This window comes from Pongo abelii, chromosome 4, assembly GCF_028885655.2.
Source record: "Pongo abelii isolate AG06213 chromosome 4, NHGRI_mPonAbe1-v2.0_pri, whole genome shotgun sequence".
Taxonomy (NCBI): Eukaryota; Metazoa; Chordata; class Mammalia; order Primates; family Hominidae; genus Pongo; species Pongo abelii.
This window is the reverse complement of record NC_071989.2, coordinates 74,022,454-74,045,747: the sequence shown is the minus strand read 5'-3', so window position 1 is coordinate 74,045,747 and position 23,294 is coordinate 74,022,454. Positions and strand designations below refer to the sequence as shown.

At 34.0% G+C, this 23,294-nt stretch overlaps 1 protein-coding gene and 1 long non-coding RNA gene across 4 annotated transcripts in view; one reads left to right on the top strand and one right to left on the bottom strand.

Annotated features, from left to right (window-relative positions):
* Positions 1-23,294, bottom strand: part of CWC27 (CWC27 spliceosome associated cyclophilin) — a 255,598-nt gene that overhangs the window by 147,503 nt on the left and 84,801 nt on the right.
* The window catches only part of LOC129059683 (uncharacterized), a 51,968-nt gene that overhangs the window by 7,277 nt on the left and 21,397 nt on the right, over positions 1-23,294 (top strand). The window contains exons 2-4 of one of the 2 annotated variants that reach the window (XR_008525702.2): positions 8,165-8,233; positions 13,866-13,986; positions 14,163-17,227. This is a non-coding gene — a long non-coding RNA (uncharacterized LOC129059683). Of the gene's footprint in view, positions 1-8,164; positions 8,234-13,865; positions 13,987-14,162; positions 17,228-23,294 lie in introns of those variants that run through there. The other variant, XR_008525701.2, reaches the window with a different exon arrangement.

The following is a 23,294-nucleotide window of genomic DNA, read 5'->3' as shown; positions in this document are numbered from 1 at the left end:
AGTATACAGATGGCAAGAGATTTTTCAAAATTATCCAAGTAAATAATAGAATTATCAACGTGACACTGACATCTTAATTCTTCATGCAGTTTTCACTTAACCTGCTAACCACCTACTAAGTGAAAAGTACTTTTAGACTCATACCTTACCTTTAAACTGAATATTTTATTTATTTACAATTTTTATTGATTTCTAATATTTGTACATTTTTATGGGCTACATGTGGTATTTTGTTACAGCTACAGAATACGTAATGCTAAAGTCAGGATATTAAGGGTATCTATCACCTCAAGTACTTAACATTTCTATGTGTTGTGTAAATTTCAAGTCCTCCCTTCTAGCTGTTTTGAAATATACTATCCATTATTGTTAACTATAGTCAACCTACTCTGCTATTGAGCATGGAGCTTATTCTTTCTATTCAACCGTTTGTTTATACTCATTACCCAATCTCTCTTCATCCCCCCAACACACAAACCCAGATGCCTCTGGTATCTATCATTCTACATTCTACCTCCATGAGATCAAGGTTTTCAGCTCCTACATATGATTGAGAATATACGATATTTGTCTTTCTATGCTTGGCTTATTTCACTTAACACAGTGACCTCTTGTTCCTTCCATGTTGCTGCAAATGATAGGATTTCATCCTTTTATGGCCAAGTAATATTCCATTGTGTATGTACACCACAGTTTCTTTTTCCATTCATCCAATGGTGGACTCTAAGGTCAACTCCACATCTTGGCTATTGTGAATAGTGCTGCAATAAACATGGTGGTATAGGTATCCCTTTGATATAACAATTTCTTTTTCTTTAAATAAATATCCAGTAGAGGGATTTAAACTGAATATCTTCTATACAACAGGAGATATTATTAATAAATAACTACATAAGAAACTTTTTATTACTACAATGTCAATATATTTACAATTTTTATAAGATCATTCGTATTACTTGATTGAAGTAGTTTTTTAAAATCCTGAAATTATTTTTTAACTGTGCAGCTTTTGAACATGAGATTGAGGATTTAAAATGTAAATGTCAAGTATCTTGCATAACTGTCAGTCTAGTTTTTATTTTTTCCCAGATGCTTTCATTTTCTCCAGTTTCTAGGAATGTACCTTAGGAAAACTTTTAGTTATGTCTATTATTTTTTCTTATGTCATAAGAAATATTATTTTAATATAAGGGTGATGAAGTCAAGCACTGATCTTCTCTAATATTCACATTTAAAAAATTGATGAAGATTATCAAGACCTGAGTGACATGCTGTTGAAGAGATCTTAAATCTACATAAATGGAATATGTGTTAGTTTCTTAAATATGACAGTAAATGAACTTGCTTAGAGGCCTTGTTAAAGAAGCTAATGGCTAAACACATGCCCATTACAGATTATTGTTTCTTGGACCACGGATGTAGCACTTGCAGTTAGTTTAAGCCTGCTATTTCCCAACATCTGATAAGAATTCATAACACATGGAAATGATTGAAAACCATAGTATACCCTTCATGGTCTTTAGCCTGTTGCTTTAATCACAAAGATATCCAATCTGTTTGTAGTGAAACAACAGCTTGGCTGTTGATGAAATCATAAAATAGCTGTAACAAAAGCCCATCATATGTATTAAAACTGTAGATGTTTCACACAATTTTTAGACTTACGGTATCATCAGCTGTAGCAGAGATGTAGGTTTACCATATTTCAAAAAGTGCCAAAATATACTGTAGTTTATACACACATTTTGAAAATGTATACTTATATCATGCAAATATCTAACAAAAGTTAGTCAATAAAACTCCACTCTGTGTTCGAAGCTCTCTTCTACCTATTACTAGCAGTACGGCATTGGACAACTAAGTTAACCAATGTAAGCCTCAGTTCACTCACCTAGAAATGAAAAGAATAGTAAGGTTGTTGTAAGAAAGAACTAAGATTCCATGGAAATTATTTGGCATACTTAGCATAGTACTTGGCCCAAGATAGTACTAAACAGAAATTTGCTTCTTTTATTATTATTGCTCTCACCTCCACCACTACCACTATTCCTATTCTTGCTATTTACGGAATCTATTAATGACAAAATGAGATCTCAGTCTAACAAAAGAGATTAAAAAGGCAAGTTTTTCCATTGTTTCCATGGAGATACAGATTTCAAAAGCACAGTGATTAGTTTTTGTGTTTGGGGCACTGCTTAGATTAAACATATGCTATGCAAGTGAGAAATGTAACAGTTTTAAAAAACTAAAAATTACAAAATTCCCATATCCTAACTCTGGTCACTAAATGCTTCAAAGTGAATTGCTTATTTTCTTTCATTATAATCTAGTTGAAAAGGTAAAGAATAAGCAAGTCAACAAAGAAATGCATACATACTTAGAAATTCTACGAGGGTGGCTAACAGAGAATATACCTTATTTTAGTCTAAGTGATCCTGAAAGGTATCTATCAAAAGATAACAATTAATCTGAGAGCTAATGTTCTATGTGCCCTTTATAATCTGCTACACCATTACTTATGAATAAAAAGACTATATCCATATCTTCAAATATATTGTAATTTAGAAAGAAAAGGAGAAATCTAAACACACTTGTATATAGCCTTTAAACTTACAATCTTACTCCTTCCATATGAAAGATCATATGTATTTTTAATGAAAAGATTAGAAGTCTAATGTAGATGACTCCTAATCTTTGTAAGATCTCTTTCAAATCTTGGAAAATTTCATTCTTTTTTTCAAAACACACTAAACAGTGTATCTTAAACAAAATCATAAAGTGCCAATAATATCAGTAGGTGATATTGCTATTCTGTCTAAGCACCAAGTAAAAATCTCAGAATCAAATATGTTATTTCATAACAAAAACTTGGCTTAGCCAAGATTTCACAGAAATGGAGTACATTTGCTGTGGCAGAAACCCAGTCTTTAGCCAAATCTCTATTTCACAATCCAACTTTACAAATGATGTTAATTCAACGTGAAAAACAAATTTGACTTCCATTTCTAGTAAGGCAGTATACTAGATAACCTGAAAAGTCTCTTGTGACTCAACACATAGAAGTGCTGAATAGAGTACATTTTTAAAAACACCTTTAAATACATATGTTTAGCTCACTAGAAATCAAGGGCAATATCCAGGGTTTGGAAAATGAGGAGGGGGACTGAAAACCAGAGCAATAAGCATTGGAACTCATAGTTGAACACTCTGAGTTACTGGTCTCAGGAACCTAGAAATAGAGATTTTAACAATCACAGGCAAGGTGGTGCGTGTCTGTAACTCCAGCTACTCAGGAGGCTGAGGCAGGAGAATCGCTTCAACATGGGAGGTGAAGGTTGCAATGAACCAGGATTGTGCCACTGCACTCCATCCTGGGTGACAGGGCAAGACTGTCTAAAAAACAAAAAAAAAGCATCGGCTGGGCGCGGTGCTCATGCCTGTAATCCCAGCACTTTGGGAGGCTGAGGCAGGAGGATCATGAGGTCAGGAGTTCGAGACCAGCCTGTCCAACATGGTGAAGCCCCATCTTTACTAAAAATACAAAAATTAGCCAGGCATGGTGGCGCATGCCTAAAATCCCAGCTACTCAGGAGGCTGAGGCAGGAGAATAACTTGAACCCAGGAGGCAGAGGTTGCAGTGAGCCGAGATTGTGCCACTGCACTCCAGCCTGGGCAACAGAGCGAGACTCTGTCTCCAAAAAAAAAAAAAAAAAAAAAAAGCATCAACGATAGACTAGCTCAAGCAGAAGAAAGAATCTCAGAACTTGAATACAGATCTTTTGAAATAACCCGGTCAGACAAATATCACGGAAAAAGAATTTTTAAATGAGCAAAGCCTTCATGACACATGAGACACCGTAAATTGACAAAATATGTGAACTATCACATATATTTACAGTCAACTGATTTTCAACAAAAGCACCAAGAACATACACTGGGACAAGAATACCCTCTTCCAGAAATAGTGCTGGGAAAACATGCAGAAGAATAAAACTAGACCCCTATCTCTAACCATATACAAAGATCAACTCAAGATGGATTAAAGACTTAAACATAAGACCTAAAACTATAAAACTACTAAAAGAAAACATAGGGAAAACACTTCAGGACATTGGTTTAGAGCAAAGATTTTTACATCTAAGACCTCAAAAGCACAGAACAACTAAAACAAAAATAGACAAATGGGACTATATTAAACTAAAAAGCTTCTGCAAAGCAAAGGAAATAACAAGGTGAACAGACAACCTGTTGAATGGGAGAAAATATTTGCATACTACTCATCTGACAAGGAGCTAATATCCAGAAAATACAAAGAATTCAAACAACTCAACAATAAAAAAAACCAATAATCCTATTTGAATGGGCAAAGGATAGGAATAGACATTTCTTAAAAGAAGATATACACTATCTTAATTTAAGAGAGAAGGGTCTATTGCTATAATACTTTGAATTTTGGTTTAGAAAAGGAACTACTATTTATCACAGAGAAGTCCTATTTATATTTAATATTTTTATTAGAAGGAATGTTGTTTTGTTACTTAATTTATGTATTTGAAAAATTGAAATACTATTGTTCAATTTATTAACATACTATATTACATTAATAGACTTCCTTTAATTGATTGACCTTTACTGTTCTTGGAAAAAAGCTTTCTTTCTTCGGCTATTTTTAAATTATGCTTCTAAGTGAACAAAACAAAACAAAACAAAAAGCTTACGCATTCCTTTTGCACCAGTGTTCACAGAATATTTTTAGGTGTGTTGTTGTTTTAGGGTTCTATTTTCTTTCCTTTCTGCTGTATTGCCTTAATTTTTTATACTGAGTAGGCATTATTTTCATGAAAAACTGAAGTCATTAGGAAAAATATTAATGAACCACATTTATCACAGTATCCAACACTGTGACTCAATATGTTGTTGGTGCTAAATAAATATAGGCATACACTAAGGGAGAAAGAGTACAGAATCCTGGGACACATCAGAGGGAAATGTGGGGGTTTGGGAAGAGGAGAAATTTTGTTGTGAAGACAGACGTCTAAAATATAGCACACAGAATAAAAATCACTGAGATAAGAGCATCAGATAGAATGATGTCGATCAGGATTTAAAGAGGATGAGGTCATTTTTGTGAAAGCCATACTTGGTAACAGATAAGCATTATGTAAATTCTTTAAGATTTCCCATTTCCCATAGTGTTCTTGCCTTGTTAAATTTGCTTTACCAACATCAAAACAATTTCAACATTATGTAAAAAAATTAATATATGGACAAATGATTTTAAATATAGTACATGGTATAGATTAAATACGAAAAAAAACGAGGTGGAAGTTTTTCTGGCATTCATCTAGACTTTCATCAGCATGTATCAAAATTATATAAAATGGTTTCTAGGACATCATAAAGCTTTACAAAGTATTTCACAAATGAAGCTGCATATAAGTGATCCTTTTGAATTACTGAAGCTTTTCACGTTTAGGAATTTTGGCCCTGCCTCTCTCATCCAGTGCAGGTACAGACATTGAAGTGCCTCCTTCCCATGCAAGCCCATTCTACCTGGGTCCTGAACCAGTTATGGATGAGAGATATATCATGAGCATCTATTCAAGAATAAGGCCTAAAATGAGTCATTCTGTTTGAGTCACATCTATTCCTCCTAAAGCACTCCTCTCTCTTCCACTTCCCTTCTCATAACTCAAAATCATCCTTCAGATCTCAGCTTCCATGCCATGTTCTCTGCAAAGACTTTTCTGAACTCTCAATACTGATGCACAAGCTCCCTATATTTATCCTTACCATTAAGCTTATCATATTGTATTTTAGCAGCCTGTTTATTTTCTTTGTAATCTCCAGTAGTCCAATAAAACTGTATTCATTTCACTTTTGCAACTCCAATAATTAGCACCAAATCTGACATAAAATCAGTATTAAATACTCAATAAATACATTAAACCAAACTAAATTGTTGGTAGTGCTAATCATTCTTTGAGATTGCCTAAAGCTGCAATATTTTGTTATTATAATATCATGGGATGTTTTTTAAAGGTATGAAAAAATAATTCAGTTCTCTCAAGCACTGGCAAAATGTATCGTTGCTAAATGTGTGTACCCTTCCACTCAGCAATTCTATACATTTATCATAAGAATCCCAAAGTGCTCAAGCTCCTTGTCAAGCACAAAAGAAGAATGTAATGGGTGTTCATGAAAACACTGTTTATAAATATAGTAATAGCAAATAATTATTCAGTTTATATAAAATTGTATGTTTGTGAATATATGTGTACATGCCACCAAACAAAAACAAAGATTTGAAAGGTGGTTTACCAAAATAAAAACAATGGCTAGCTCCGTAGATTGCAATATCACGACTTAATGATTTAATAAACTATTAATTCTGGTTATAAAGAAAAATTTATTTCTGTTTAAAAAAAGAAGTTTCTTTTTTCAGGGGAATATTTCAAATAATTTTCCTTGAACAAATTTGGTAGACATTATGATTCATCATTCTTTCCGTGCTCATTTCTAAAATTAAAAGAAATCATCATTATAAAGTTAAATTTAATCAAATAAAAATACTCCAGTGTTCAAGACACTTAATGGATCACGTATTTTTTTTTTTTTTACCAATTTAAGAATCCACTTGTTAAAACATTTTGATTTCTACCATGACCTCATGCAAAATCTCAAATATTTTGAAGTGACTATATTACGTTAAGAACAAAAAGTATGACATATTTGAATGCTTATGCAACATAGATTTTTTATTTTTGCAGAATAAATTTTACCATAGGGTGTATTTCAATTTGTACTAAGTAATACATCTATAACTACACAAAGACAGCATTGAGACTTTTAAAAAGGTTTCTTAATATTTCCATGGCAATTTTATTAACCATGATGAGGAATAAACTGGCTGTATGAATTTAATAAAACTGCAAGTCCAAATCACTCAAAAACATTTTGCTCAAATTTGGTATCACCTCTCAAAATTAAACATTTTGGGAACTACACTGATATATGCTTCTGTTCTGGGAATGATTCAGCTCTTGCATATGGCCACTATGCCACTAAAAGGGTGTTTTTGGAGAATTAATACCTTTTCATTCTCATTTTTTAGTTTTTTTTTCCCATCCTAAGAGCCATGGGGGTAGGGGATAGGCAGAGGCAAGGAATCAGTAAGGAGAGAAGAGGGAAGTTTTTGTATTTTTCCAACTGTAACAAGAAAGCTCCTACTTTAAGGGGAAAAAAACATCCCAAACTGAGTTTTCTTTCCTCTCTAGCCATCTAGACACATAAAACACATAATATGGTATAAAAGCTTTTTGGATACAATAGACACTAAGCCACAGCAGGGGTCATCATCTGTGTTTCTTGACTTTTGTAAAAACTCTTACCTATATTATAGTGGCTTAAAGATTTGCTCTACATGGATCTGCACATTCTCTGCCTCTGAAACCCTAATTGGCATTTAGCTGAAAATAAGCTTTATCCTCAGAGTTACTAGTGACTGGATGCAAGAGCTGACTCATTCCTAGGTCACTGCTGTAGAAAAGGTCAGTTTTTCTTTTCCATAAGGCTGCATAGACTTAACCTCTCTGTGGGTTTCCTACTCTGTTACCACCTGGCAGACAAACAGGACCAGAAAACTTGCTTGAACTGTGCTAGACCAACCCTTCAAGAAAATAAGGACAAGATGTAAGCCAGGAAAAGCACTTTGGAAACTACTTGCACCTAATAAAAACATATTTTTAATTTAGCTAATATGAAATTCAAAGTAGTTCAGCCCAAATGGAAAAGATGCTTTATTTATATTTATGTGGGTTCTTAATTTAGGTTTGATTCATGCTTCGTGCATGAAAACTACCATTTTATAGAATAAGGTGAACAGCTGGCCTACATATACCTCTACTGCTGTTCATTAAACCAAAATGAGATACATGGCAAGTTTCAGTATTTGCCCTTAATTTTATGAATAAACCAAAATTTTCTTTTATGAAGTAAATTTATTAAAAATTATAATTGATAAAGTAATTAATTAGAATTTCACATGGCTTTCTTTTCCTCTATTCCAAAAATGTTCCAAGTCCTGTTCCAAGTATGTGTACATCCACATATACCTTCTCATTGAATCCTCACATCAAATTCTAAAGGGATGTTATTTTTACAGGTGGGAAATTGAAGAGAGGCAATGATGTGGAAATTTGACAGAGGGAAGGGTATATGCAAAGATGATAAGGTAAGAAACAGCAAGGCAATGAGGCAACACTTCAGCTTACGTGAAACATGCTATACAACAACTAGAACTAAAAAAATAAACCTGAGGAAACAAAAATTGATATATTTCACCCTCAATACAAAAAGAAGTTTTATTGGCTATATGAATTTGAAGACCACTTAAGAAAATAGGGTCAGGTTGAAAGTAGTTTCAATGGAATATAGTTTAAGCAGTAATTCCAAAACGTTAGCTGATATCAGAATCACCTGAAGGCTTGTTAAAACACAGATTGCTGGTCTTTACTCCCAGAGTTTCTGATTCTATGGTTTTGGGGTGGGGCCTACACCTTGAGAAACAGAATGCTGCTCTGGGGACAACACTTTGAGAACCAATAGTACAAGAACAATGTTACGTATGTAAGTCTGAGACTTTATCAATATTTTCTTAGCTTTGAAAACAAACTTAGGAGATGAACAGAATTAGTTACTTTACATTTGATCAAACTTCAATATTTATCATTGGAAACACTAAAAACTTAAGAGGCAACTGGCAAATACTTAAGAAAGTTTTGCTCTCAGGTAAATTCAATAATAAACAAACTCAGGTATTTTCCAGGGGCCAGAGGAACACAGATGCCCCTTTATAAGCTAAATGTTCTTTCATTGCTGCAGTTAGCATAGAGTTTTCAGAACGACTTTTCTTATATGTGGGTTAGATGGGGATGGTATGTTTTGGGTGAGCAATGTAGTCTTCTAGAATCTTGGCAATTTCTTGATGAATTTTCAATATATTGCTATTAGCTTTGTGGCTGATACGCCACTCTGATTTTACATTTATTCAGAATCTGTAGCACAATACTATTGTAGTTAAAAAGGAAATAAATCTCGTATGTGATATGTCAGTATCTAAAGCTAATGTAAACAACAACAACCCCCCCCGAACACAACAAAGATGAACAACAAATGGGTTCTGGATTTATCTCTTGAAGTTGTATTCCCCTTCTTCCTTTGAGGAGCCTTCCTAGCTCTGGGAAAGAAGATGTTAGTGTTAGAGATAAGCCCTAATGTTGTGAATTAAAAGTAACCTCCAACTCTCACTATGCTTAGGTACCCTAGGTGGGGTCTGCTATGTCTTTCGGTGGACTATGGCTCAGACTTCACACATGAGGTCAGGTCTTCTTAAAAAGTGCTGGAATATCATGGCTGATATTACTTTCTCATGTTCCATCAATTTGCAAGGCAATTCCTTATAATTCACAGGAGGCTTGTCCTAATGCCTAACAAGGCTTTCTTTGCCAGGACCTCTGACTTACTCTACAAACTTAGACTCACTGCAGTCTTACCGCATGGTTCAGATTCTGATTGGCTCCGTTATGCTAGTTGTTAGGAATAAGTTAACAATAAAGCACTGACGGCTTTATTAGGAGATCTCAACATCTACTTGAAAAGTGTGTCGATAAAATAGAAACATTCTTATTAAAGTAAAAATTCACACTGTAATATCTATCATAAAACTTTACAATATATCAATATACAGTAAAACCAACAATAATATAATAATACCAAAAGCAAGCATCAGTTATATCCTCCTATTTCTAAGTCCTGCATGGAAAGATCATAAGCTTTGCAACCAGAATATGGGTTAAAGTCCTGGCTCAACATCGCACTAGCTGTGTGACATTGGAAAAATTTATACAAAACTTCCTGAGGTTGCTTTCTTATATGTGAAAAGGAGGAATATCCACAATGGTGTTGGGAGTTTGAACAAATCTTGATTCTCTTTTCTTTTGAACATTCTTAAAACTAACCCAAATTGCTTCCCTTTTTGCTAGGAGCTGCTAAATTATATTTATCCATAATCCTCAGGTCTGTGAAATGTTTATACATATTTATGTAGAAAATGTCAAAGCAAAAGTGTCATACATTTTTCCTACATTCCTCCTCATACCTTGTAGTGAGTGATCAAAGGTGTGGGCTCTAATCTATAGAACACTTTATCTGATGAGAACAGAATATACATTCTTCTCAAATGCATATGAAACGGTCTCAAGATTGACCATATTCTAACACATAAAATGAGCCTCAATATATTTAAAGCATTGAAATCATACAAAGTATGTTCTCCAACCACATGGAATGAAATTAGAAGTCAATAATAGAGAGAAATTTGGGAAATTCACAAATACGTGGAAATTAACAACATATTCCTAAACAACCAATGAATCAAAGAAGAACTCACAGGGAAATCAAGGTACTCTGAGTTGAATGAAATGACAGCCCAACGTACTAAAACTTACAAGATGCAGCTAAAACATACTTAGAGGGAAATTTATACCTGTAAGTAAATGCCTATGTTAAAAAAGAAGAAGGATTTTAAATCAATAACATAACCTTCTACCCTAAGAAACTAGAGAAGTACAGTGTACTGCTTTGTCACATCTTAAGCCTTAGGTAAAACATAAGTCATCAATATAGTTATTCTTATAGCCTAGTACTTTTCTGGTATTTTTTTCCTGCTAGGTACTATATGCCATATTTAGAAAAGAATCAACCAGTGATCTCTCTTGTCAATTACCAATTGGGAACTGTACTTCTGGGAGTCCTATAAGTTAATGTGATGATTTGGGGAGAAAAATCACCAGCTTTGTTTTCTGAATCACACGTTCAAATCATATCAGCAAAGTATGTGTACACATATAATCTAACTGGAGTCTCAGAGAGTGGGCAGGTCATGGGCTTATCATCTGCTTTACAGATATGAAAACCAAGCCTCTAATTAAAAAATCTCCTTGAAAGACGGGGTCTCAAGTTCCAGTGACTTGTAAAATCTCTGTTATGTACATTTGTAATTATTTTAACTAAGGCTTTCTAATATGCTTTGGTTAAAATGACTTATTCTGAGTTCTAAACATTTTAAAACCAGATTCATTTTCTTGTAAGGCACACCATATGACAGATGTGGCTGGAAGACTTCAAAATAAGCAGAGCCATTAAAAGATGATTCAAGATGTACTGTTATTTTAACATTAATATTTCAAGAAGATAATGTTTATATATACGACTAGACAGATTCATCACATCCTGAAAAATATGCCCAACGTGACTCTTCTTCTTTGCTCATTTGTTGGCTGTTAGAGCCCAGAATAATTACCAGTAATGCGTAGCTTTATGAATAAAACTTTAACATTATAAAGTAAAAAATTGACAGATTTAGCCCTTAAACCAAAAATTAAACCACCTTCCCTCTAAAAATAAGGCAAATTTACTCTCAAGTTTATCCCAATAACAAAATTAACCAATGATCCAATCATTTAAATTCCCCTATTTGACATCACCATTTCCAATCACATCCATTCCCAAAGTCCTTGTTTATGTCATACCAATCTATATAAATTAGGCAAAATTATGTCAAATCCTATGCTATATCATGAATATCCTTTCTTTCCCTTTATATATTTATACCACAGAACACTTATAGGTGAATACTAACTAGCTTCTACTATGGAACTTTAAAATAATTCTTCCAAAACTGAACACACAATTCTTAGAAAAAGACTGAGAAGTGGGCCATTTGGGCTCACTCCACTAGTTGCTTGTGTGAGTTTGATGAAATCACAGTCTTTCTGAGGTTATTTATTCCCAGAATATTTAACAACCAAAGGCCACATCTTGTCTCACTGTAAATGTTAATGTAGTCTATTCAGCCAAACAAAGTAATACTTTTCTATGTTTGTTGTTACCCCAAGTTTTTTTTTTTTTAATGCCCTTAGCATGTTGCACTGTATTTTGTACCAGATACACAGTTGATGCATAATAAATGTTTGTGGAATAACTATTTCAAAAATAATCTTAAACATTTTTCTCTTTGATCAACATTTCAGTTGTATAGGAGGCATACATTTTGGAGATCTACTGCACAACATGATGACCATGGTTATAATAATGCATTGTATATGTCAAAATTGCTGAGAGTAAATATCAAATGTTCTCACCATAAAACATAAGGACATGAGGTGATGGATATGTTAATTAGCTTGATTTAATCATACCACAATATATACATATATTAAAACCTCACGTTGTACCCCATAAGTATACACAATTATTATTTGTCATTTAAAATTTTTCTAAAAATGTATTTCTTAGTGACAAAATGCATTGTGAACCAAGGATTAGGATTAATCCACAATACCTGAGACCTACTAAAAACAACATAAGTAAAAATACTACTTATCCTAATTCAGAAATTTATAACAAATAATACTAATTATTCCATAAAACATATTAACATATGGATAGGTGACATCTGGGAAATTAACTTTTCAGGCTCTAAAGGAAGATATTAGAAAATATAAATTCAGAGGCTCTAATACTGTAGTGGGAGCATTTGTTGTTTGGGCCAAGCAGCACCCAAATAGCCTTTGTATTTTAAAAGAATCCCAAATTAGTTTGAAGGCAGAACTGCCTCCCACTTCAGAACCCCATAACCTGGAAAGATCTTATCTTATTCACTTGCCAGCCAGGGCATGCATATATGACCTTAGCAGAGCCAAGGAGGTGCTCTTGCCCAGGACCCTAAATCTTGAAATATTGGAAAAGTAAAAGAGGCCGAAGTTGAGATGATTTGACTTTCAAAAAGGATAATGGCTGTCATTTATGTAATCATATTGAAAATATAAAAATCCATGAGGCATAAATAATACTCATAAAAGATTAAGCCAGATACACAAATAAGAAAACCTCATTTGCCACCCTTAGAGGTGACTATCGCAATTGTTATTATAAAAAATTGGTAATAAAAAATAAGAATTATCCAGGCTTTTCTACAGGAAGCATATCTCAAAATAATCAAAGCCTCAGTTGATGAGTGAAAGCTTTTCTTTATAGATGAATGCAAGATAATAAATATAAATGGAACGACAGAAAATAATTATTTTGCAACTCCTACTGAAGTAACTGATTCAGGACAAGAATCACCAATGGATGGCAAAATTTTTACATAAAGGATTGATGGGAAACTATATATTCATGAGATATCAAAGTATTACTTCATAGAATATCTGCTAAGAAAAGCATAACTCTAAATTAGAGAAGGGCTGAATGCAGTGTCTCATGCCTGTAATCCCAGCACTCTTGGAGGCCAAAGTGGGAGGATCACTTGAAGCCAGGAGTTTGAGACCAGCCTGGGCAACATAGTGAGGAGTGGCAAAAAATTTAAAAAGTAGCAAGGCATGATGGTGCATTCCTGTAGTCATAGCTACTCGGGAGGCTGACGTGGGAGGATCACTTGAGCCCAGGAGTTCAAGAATCCAGTGAGCTATGATCATACCACTGCATTCTGGCTTGGGCAACAGAGTGATATCCTGTCGTAAAGAAAAACAAGAGGAGGGGAGAGGAGGAGAGGGGATGGGAGGAGTACAGGGAAAGGGAGGGTATAGGGGAGAGGAAAGGTGGGGAGGACAGGGGAGGGGAGAACAGAGGAGGAGAGAAAAGAAACAAAATACCTGAATGTATTTTATTAGTCTTGAGTAAGAGAGAAGTAAGTAGACATCATACAAACCCTTAATTTAACACTGTAAGCAGTGTCGCCCATCACAGTATTACCCATCCCAAGAATGTTTAATCTGAACCAAGCTTTTAAATCTAACTTACAGGTAGCAGAAAATATAGATGATAGAGGAACAAGTTACATGATGCTACATAGAAAAAATCTAACAAGTCCAGAACGTGAGTCATTCTATACAGGACAACTAGCCCAACTTTATCAAGTCAAAGGTATGAGAAAAATTAAAAGGGTAGGAGATACTGAATATTTTTGTCCTTCCCATATTCATATGTTGAAACTTAATTCCCAATGTGATGGTATTTGGAGGTGGGGGCTTTGGAAGGTGAGTAGGTCCTGAGGGTGAAGCCCTCACAAATGGGTTTAATGCTCTTATAAAAAATTCCAGAAAGGTTTCTCATCCCGTCCACCACATGAGGACACAACGAGAAGATGGCCATCTATGAACCAGGAAATAGGCCCTCACGAGACACCAAATCTGCTAATGCCTTGATCCTGGACTTCTCATCCTCAAGAACTGAGAGAAAGAAAATTCTCTTTTCTTGTTTATAAAGCCACCCAGTTAATAGTATTTTGTTAAAGTAGCTTGAATGGTCTAAAGCAAAACTCAAGAGACTAAAAAAAATTCAACATGTAAACCTTGACTGGATCTGGACCTATACAGACAAGCTATAAAAAACATTTTGCAAACACTTAGGAAAATTTGAACATGGGCTGGGTATTAGATGATTATTAGGGAATTATTAATTCATTACATATATGAATTTTATTATGGTTACATAAGTTTTTCCATTTTAAGGTATTCATATTCATATTTTTAGTGGTAAAACATGACTTCTGTAATTTATTTCTGTGTTGAAGTATTTTAATGCAAATAGAGAAAACTATCAATCATTGTTTAATCCAAGTGATAAGTATATGAGTGTTTTCTTCTAGGGTTTTGTTTGTTTGTTTTTGAGGAAGGGTATATTATATTTACTTCCTGATATGCCCAAATTATTTTTGATAAGATAAAAGATTATTTGCGCTGGCCATAGTAGCATGGAGTCCATAAATATGCAGTGGGGCTATGTCAGCAACTGCAGAGGCAAATTCCTAGTAGTTACATTGTCAGGTAGGCAGTGCCTTGCATCCTGACTCAGCCTGGCTCTTTAGCCTTCCTGTACATTCCGTGGGTTTGCTGATATCATTTTGATATATTCATTTGTGACTTAAATTAGCAGAAAAGATTCTGTTATATGGCACCACGAACATGAAGCAATACACTATTTACATAAACCTACTTGATATCTAGCGCTCTGTGCTCTGCACACAAAACTTTCCCCTAAAATGGATTTTTAAATCCTCATACCAAGATGCACAGGATAAATACATGTATCTATGTAACATTAGAAGAATGACACTGTATTAAAATCATTATCATATTTAGTCTTTAAATAGCATGATATTGAACATTTCTTTGGAAAGTAATGAGAATGATAGTTTAGTAACCTATATTCCTATAGCAATGCAACTATTACATGGAAGTATAATGTAAGGCAGCACAATGGCAGTTGAGATCTGGTATTACATTGCTATTAATGGAAGCACATAGAAGGACCTCAGTTCTAGGATATCCATTAGAAAGAGTACTTACTCAAGTCTCTTCATTGTTTTAACTTTATTCATATATTAAAGGTTAATGTGGCAAAATGTAACAATTCACATAAATAGAAAAAGCATATACAAAAATGTCCTTGATTTTTAAATCAATCACTAAGTACAGAGTACCTGATATGAACACAGAAGTGTGCTAAGCATGTTTAGTCAACTGTTTTGGTACATTGGTGGTTTCCAGTGAACCATTACTTACACATAAGTATAAGTGTACAAGTGATTCATACCCTCATATAGTCTCTTCCCACATTGACTCTAGGCCTGACCATGAGATACCTGCTAAGAAAAACATAACTCTCTAATAGAGAAGATTGGTTATATATATATCTGATTTGGCCACAAAAAAAAATTCTGATGCCAGAAGAGGCTTGATCCTTATTAGTATGGTGGTGAGTGAAAAAAAAAGAAGAGGCTTGATAACTGCTAGGACATTAGAGCTGATACTTTAGGAATATGTCTTCTTAGAACCCGAGACCACCGTGTTGTGAAAAAACCAAAGGTAGCACATGGAAAAGCCACACATGGAGAACTAAGCATTTGGTCCAGCAGGCAGAGTCAAGGCTTGAGACATGACCCTATGAGTTGAAACATCCATGGAGTATTCTAGGCAGCTCCTAACCATTTGAGGAGCCCCAACTAAGGTCCCAGATATTGCAGAACATTATGATCCATCCAATTTGTACCTTATCCAAATCCCTGACCTAAAAAAATTATGAGCTGCTTGTTTTAGTTACTGAGTTTGAGGTCATTTTTACACAGCAATAGATAACTGAAATGGGACTATATTATAATGTATAGTTATTTGTATGATGATAACATACCAAGAGCACTCACAGTTTATCAACTAATTATATATTTTGATGAAATTCATTAATATTTCAAACTCTGCATATAAAGAGTTAGACCAAAGTACTTAAAGTTATGAAGAAATACAAGTGTTTACAGTATAACTTTAAAACACAGTTATATATGCAAATACTCACTCAAAAATTTTATAAGAAATTTTAAGCCAGAAAGACTGATGTTATATCAACAACATTAAAAAGCAGAGCTGATCCTAATGAGTTACTTATGTTGACTAGGTACCTATTATAAAACATGGTCAAAACAACCAAAAGTAAAACTGAAAATCTAGCCAGAAAATCTGGAGTCTGACCTGGCATTTCAGCTTTATCTTGATATCTATCACACAATGGTGGTATGATTAGAAATCAAACCAAGGGCAGTTTATAGGGTAACATAGGCACTTAGCCCCAACAGTCTGGGTAGGCAAAAGCTTTGTTTAGACAGATAGAGATGTTTTGTGTTTTGTTTATTATAAATGCTAATAATTTTTGCATTTTATTCATATTGAGGTTTTCAACATATTTAAAAATCTAGTATCATATTAAATATTGTAATTCTTCCATTAATATTTTAATTCATTTAAATATCAGCAAATAAATAACATTATTAAATTTTAAGGACTTGTTAAGGTTAAGAATGTAATGGTGGGTAAGTAGCAGTTAAATGCATGGTTATCTGAAGTGAAACTACAGGGTTGGAATTTTGGCTCTGGCACTTTTTAGCTTGTGACTGTGACTCCTCAATTTAAAAATGGGCCTAACAATAGTAACTACCTTGTAGGGTTATTGTGAAGGTTTAAAGAGTTAACATATTAGAGTGTATACAAGGATGCGCCAAATAAACACTTGTTACTATTGTTATATTTTAACTTTGTCAACAATAAAATGTTGATACTACTATTTCAAAAGAGCAATCACATTTTAAACTTTCATGTTCTCTGGAAACGGTCTAAGAATGAAAAAAATGAACACACAAGATTCAGTACAGCCCCGAGACATAATAAGCACTCATAATAATAGAATCCTAATAGGAAAGAATAGGAAAGGATCTCAAGAAATGATCTGACTCTGCTTCTAGAATGATGCTGCACACATAGTACCTTCCTTAGACAAACCTTGATACAAATGATCTCTTTAGTTTTTAGTAATATGCTGAAAATACTCTACCATTCCTGATAGATCTACTTTCTATCACTATAGTCATACTTGCCATTCTACTATGAATTCTTATACGTGTTTGCCTAGCTTTGGTATCAGGGTAATACTTGCCTTCCAGATTGAATTTAGAAGTGTTTCTTCTTCTCCAATATTTTGGAATTCTAATCAGGTTTTGCTGTCTTTGAAACATTTTTAAAACTTTTTTTCCTTTGAGATATAATTTAGTTACAGTGTAATCAACTGTATCTCAAGTGTATATAGTTCAACAAGTTTTGACAGATGGATACACCTGCCTAACCCAACCTCCTAGAATGTTTTTTTGTCATCTCATAAAGTTCCTTTGTACCACTTTCCATATAATCTCTAACATCCCTCCTCCCTGCCACTGCCAACACCCCCTCCCACCACAACCACTGTTCTGCTTTCTATCATCATAGATTAGTTGCTACTTCTAACAATTCAAATAAATAGAATCATACACTATGTTCTTTTTAATGTCGGGTTTCTTCACTCAACACAAAGTATTTTTGAGATTCACAGAAATTACTGTGGTGTCAGTAGTTTGTATCTTTTTATTACTAACTAGTACTCCATAAACATTTCCAATAATTGTTTACTTATTATCCTATTAAAGTAAATTTGGGTTGCTTCCAATGTTTGGCTATTATGAACTGTTATGATACACATGTGCAGATCTTTTTGTGAACAAATGTTTTCATATCTTTGATAAAAACTTGGGTATCATAAATATCTGGGCATGATGGGTCATAAAGAATATGTATGTTTAACTTTATAAAGACTGTCAAATTGCTTGTCACATTTTACACTCCAACCAGTGACTTGTGTTTGACAGTCCTGGTTCTCTACATCCTTGCTAACATCTGGTTTTTTCATTTTTTTTTTTAAATGTCAATCTAGTGGGTGTTATCTCATAGTGGTTTAATTTGTATTGCCCTGAATATGATTTGAATATTTTCTCTGTGTTTATTGGCCCCAATTTGTCTTCTCATGAATGTCTGGTCAGGTATTTTGTTCACTTAAAACATTGTCTTATTTTTGAATGGTAAGATTCTAGATACAAATCTTTTATCAAATATATGTGTTGTCAATATTTTCTCTGAATCTGTGGCTTCCTATTATTATTATTATTATTATTATTTTTTTTTTTTTTTGAGACGGAGTCTCGCTCTGTCACCCAGGCTGGAGTGCAGTGGCGCGATCTTGGCTCACTGCAAGCTCCGCCTCCCGGGTTCACGCCATTCTCCTGCCTCAGCCTCCCGAGTAGCTGGGACTACAGGCGCCCACCAGCCACCACGCCCGGCTAATTTTTTTTTTGTATTTTTAGTAGAGACGGGGTTTCACAGTGTTAGCCAGGATGGTCTCGATCTCCTGACCTCGTGATCTGCCCGCCTCGGCCCCACAAAGTGCTGGGATTACAGGCATGAGCCACCATGCCCGGCCGGCTTCCTACTCATTTTTAAAACAATGTCTTTTAATAGGCAGAAATTTTAAACTTTGTTGAAGTTTCTGCTATTCCTTTAAAGTGCAACTGATACTGAAATAATATAAAACACAATCACAATTCTAATAACCATTTATTAAATCCAGAAGAAAACATGAGGCCAGTGATGAGTTTTTAACAGAAGACTTGGATCTGTCCCTGACTTCTGATCTGATCTTCCACTATTCTGATATATATAACCTGATTAAATGGCTTTTCATTTTTAGGTTGCTTTTTCTTGGCCTCTTGTAGTTTATGTAAGGCTACCTTATTTATGCAAATATATTGAGTATAATCTTGAACTCTTTTTTCAATGTCAACAAATTAGACATTATGTCGAATAGGTGCCTACTCAATATGCCCTCCAGGTTACCAAAAACTACAAACAGGATCTTTGAGGGTGTGATTCTTAAATTACTTAACAGTAGATCTTTTTCAGGAGTCCACTTTTTTATGCTTTGTATTGCTAGATTTGTTAAACCTGGTAGACATCACACAGCTATCCTGACTGAGCATCTTCTGCCCACACAGAGACATTTGTCTTTGTCTTCTTTTGGACAGTGATAGAACATCAGTCAGTGAGTAAATGTGGTGAAAAAGGAAGTAGGGTCTTTATTAGGCAGTGATGAATAAATTGAATACTGAAATTTAAACTAATAATAAATGGTGCTGCCTAGACTTTATTCTTTAAAACAACATATTGCCCAGCTGTTAACTTATTCAAACCTTAAATCAAGCATGAGCTTATAACATCTCCAATGTGGTACCTTCTCAGGGAGAATGGGCTGGAAGATGCAGTAAACCTACACGTTTCTCTTTGCTACTAAAATACTACTATTCTCTATTGCTTTTATACATTTATAGATTTTCATCAATATAACTTATATTTTCACCTGGGTTAATTACATAAGCTAGCAACATCTGGTCCATCACAAAGTGTTACTGTATGAAGATCATTTACCAAAATAGTAAAATTTAATGCAGAATTGATTTTCAGAGTTATAAAAAAATGGAATTTATTATAGAAATGGCTGTTTGTAGACAACTAAGTTAGTTAATTTCTACTGCTTCCAAATATTCTTCCAAATGCTTACCTTTATTTCAACCTCTTTAAACTGCCACCTACTTAATATAATCTTTTCTTCCAATAAACATGGTATCCCTGAATGATCCAAGTCCCTAAATTATTTGTGAAATTATGTTTACAAAGAGAGCAATAAGTCACAAATTTCTTATTCCAAAATGTCACCACTAAAAAATAAAAACAAAAAAAACTTGTTGAAAGGCTAACCTATTATAAGTTTAGATTAAAATTTGGGAACTACACACACACACACACATACACACACACACACACACTAAGTTTCTTAAAGACAAATATGGAAGTGGAATAACAACTCTCAAAATATAAATACAGAAAATTGTTTTCAGAGAATTTAATAAAACTGACTCCATCAGTTTTACAGTAAATTACAGTATAATATTTCTCCTAACTAGGGAAACTATTCACATTTGAAATATAGTCTATAAAAGCTTCAATTAAAATATAAGTGTATTACCATTTTAAAAAAGTATTTTAAAAAACAATTGTCCATAAGTATTGATATTGATAATAGGTGCTAGTGATAAAATTGGCCCGTGAAAAGACATCTATTTGCTTTTTCAAAAGAAAATGAGATATCTGCTTTGAAATATAATTAATTCTGGAGTTTGTAGTCATCTTAAAAACCTAAGCTTTTGGACTAATGAGGATGGATGGTGATGCTAATAACACTCCCCTTAAGCCAAGCTTCTTCCTGATACCTGAATTTATGTTTGATTTGTTCATATTACGGATTTCTTATGAACAGCCATTTTCTTTCTCGTTTATCCCTTGGAGGCCTAAAACAGGAAAGAATTTCTTTCTCTAAAAGCAAGTATGAGGGGAAATGTCCAAATAAAAATGGTTATTCCCATGTATTCGATCTGGTAGTTATTCATACCTCCACACCCTCAACTGTTTTTTTTTTTTTTTTTTTTTTAAATAAAAAAAGGAGAACCTGAAGAGTCTTTCTGTAGAAATTTTTTTGTACTCAACAAAACGTTATTGTGAAATGGTCATGATAGGCATTATTTAAGTAGGAATAGTATTACCAGATTATCCCCAACTCCTCTTTGTGTAGGCTTGCTTGGGTAGTTATTCAACAAACATTTACTTCTGTAAGTTTAAAAGACATTCTACTTGTTCCTCATGGCACTTAGTTTTGATTCATAGGTAAAGGACAAATATACCTTACAGATTTCTTATATTGCTCTCAAAGAAGCAATAAATTACCTGAAATCTCTTTATTTTAAACATAAAACTCACTGAATCCTGCTCTACATCAACATTATCTATATAATGGGAAGTAGCTACAAAGCACCTGGCTGTTTATTATGCTGACATGTTCAGAGAAAGACATGTTTTCTAGTTGCAAACACTAGTCTCTGAGAATGCTGATTTCACTCACTGCAAATAAAATACTACTGAAGACATTCTTCTGAATAATTACTTGGAGATGAAAACTTCCTGCTCTTTTCTTATTTATTCCCAAATCACTTTTTTTTCAAATATGACAACAACATCTCTTTTTCAACAGGCCTAGAATTGCTAATTGTTAGACCATTAATATAGAGGTTACCAAGAATTTATTAAAAATAGCAAAAGTTTAAACATGACCACATTCACTGTAAACTTGGCTCTCAGCACCAGTGATCTCATATCAGCCTGTAGGCATTGCAGGGGAGTAAGCAAAAAGAAAAAGTAAACAACACAATTCTAGACGTACTAAACTAGATTTTTTTTTTATGATAAATCTTTCAAAAAAGAACTTCAAAACCCTTAATTCCAGGGTATACTAAATAGTCTTCTTATAGAGGAATTAGCATGTCTATCTTTCCCAAGTGTTATTAAAAAAAAATTGCTAGAATCAAGGAGAGAAGCAGATTACTAAAGCCATGATAGCTTATGACCCTAAGCTAGGACAGTGATGGGTATTTATGAGAATAACACATAAAAATCAACATCTATGCTGAAAACTGAAATATAGTAACAGCCATAAGAAGAGCTATTTCTAAGATGTGTCTTTATTTCATCCTGAAGCACAGAACATAGACTGTATTAATAATCTCTATCCAAGATCAACTTTATAAAGCAAATATTATGAAAACCCAAAGTTTCAGTCCATCTCAATCATAAGCTTTTATTCAGTAGCTGTTATGTATAGTTTATCGCACAGGGCACTGAAGTCAGAATTATGTCAATATTTCTCACACCTCTTAGAATGGTCACTATTTTAAAAAGCAGAAATAACAAGTGGTGGTAAGGATGTAGAGAAATTGGAACCCTTATGTGTTGATGGTGGGAATGCAAAACGATGCAGTTGCTATGAAAAACAGTATAGCACTTCCTCAAAACATTTAAAGCAGAATGGCCACATGGCCCAGCAATCCCAAGTCTAGGTATATATTCAAAAGAATTGAAGATTTTTGCACATACATGTTGATAGCAGCATTATCCACAACAGCCAAGAGGTGGAAGCAACCTAAATGTCCATCAGTGGATGAAGGAATAAAGAAAATTTGGTATATACATAAAATGGAATATTATCCAGCCTTAAAAAGGAAACTGATAAATAGCATGACCTGCATAAACTTTGAGAAGATTACGCTAAGTAAAATAAGCCAGTCACAGAAAAGACTGCATGATTCCACTTACATGAAGTGTCTAGAGTAACTGAATTAATAGAAACAGAAAGTAGAATGCTGGCTGGCAGAGGCTGAGGGCACAAGGAAATGAGGCATTATTTAATAGGTACAGAATTTCAGTTTTGCCAGAGGAAAAAGTTCCGGAGTTTGGTTGCACAACAGTATGAATATACCTAACATGACTTAACTTAAAAATGGTTGATATAGTTTGGATGTTTGTCTCCTCCAGCTCTCATGTTGAAATGTCATCCCCAGTTTTGAAGGTTCGCCCTGGTGGGAGGTGTTTGGGTCATGGGGGCAGATCCTTCCTGAATGGTTTGTTGCTGTCCTCCTGACAAAGAGTGAGTTCTCACGAGATCTGGTTGTTTAAAGCATGCTGGCTCCCCATCACCTTCCACCATAGTTGTAAGCTTCCTGAGGCCTTCACCTGAAGCCAAGCAGATGTTGATACCATGCTTACAGCCTACAGAACTGTAAGCAAATTAAACCTCTTTTCCTTAGACATTACTCACTCTCAAATATTTCTTTATAGCAACACAAGAACGGACTAATACAATGGTTAAGAAGGTAAATTTTATGTTATATGTGTTTTACCATAATTAAAAATAAAAATTTTAAAAAATTTGCATTCTAT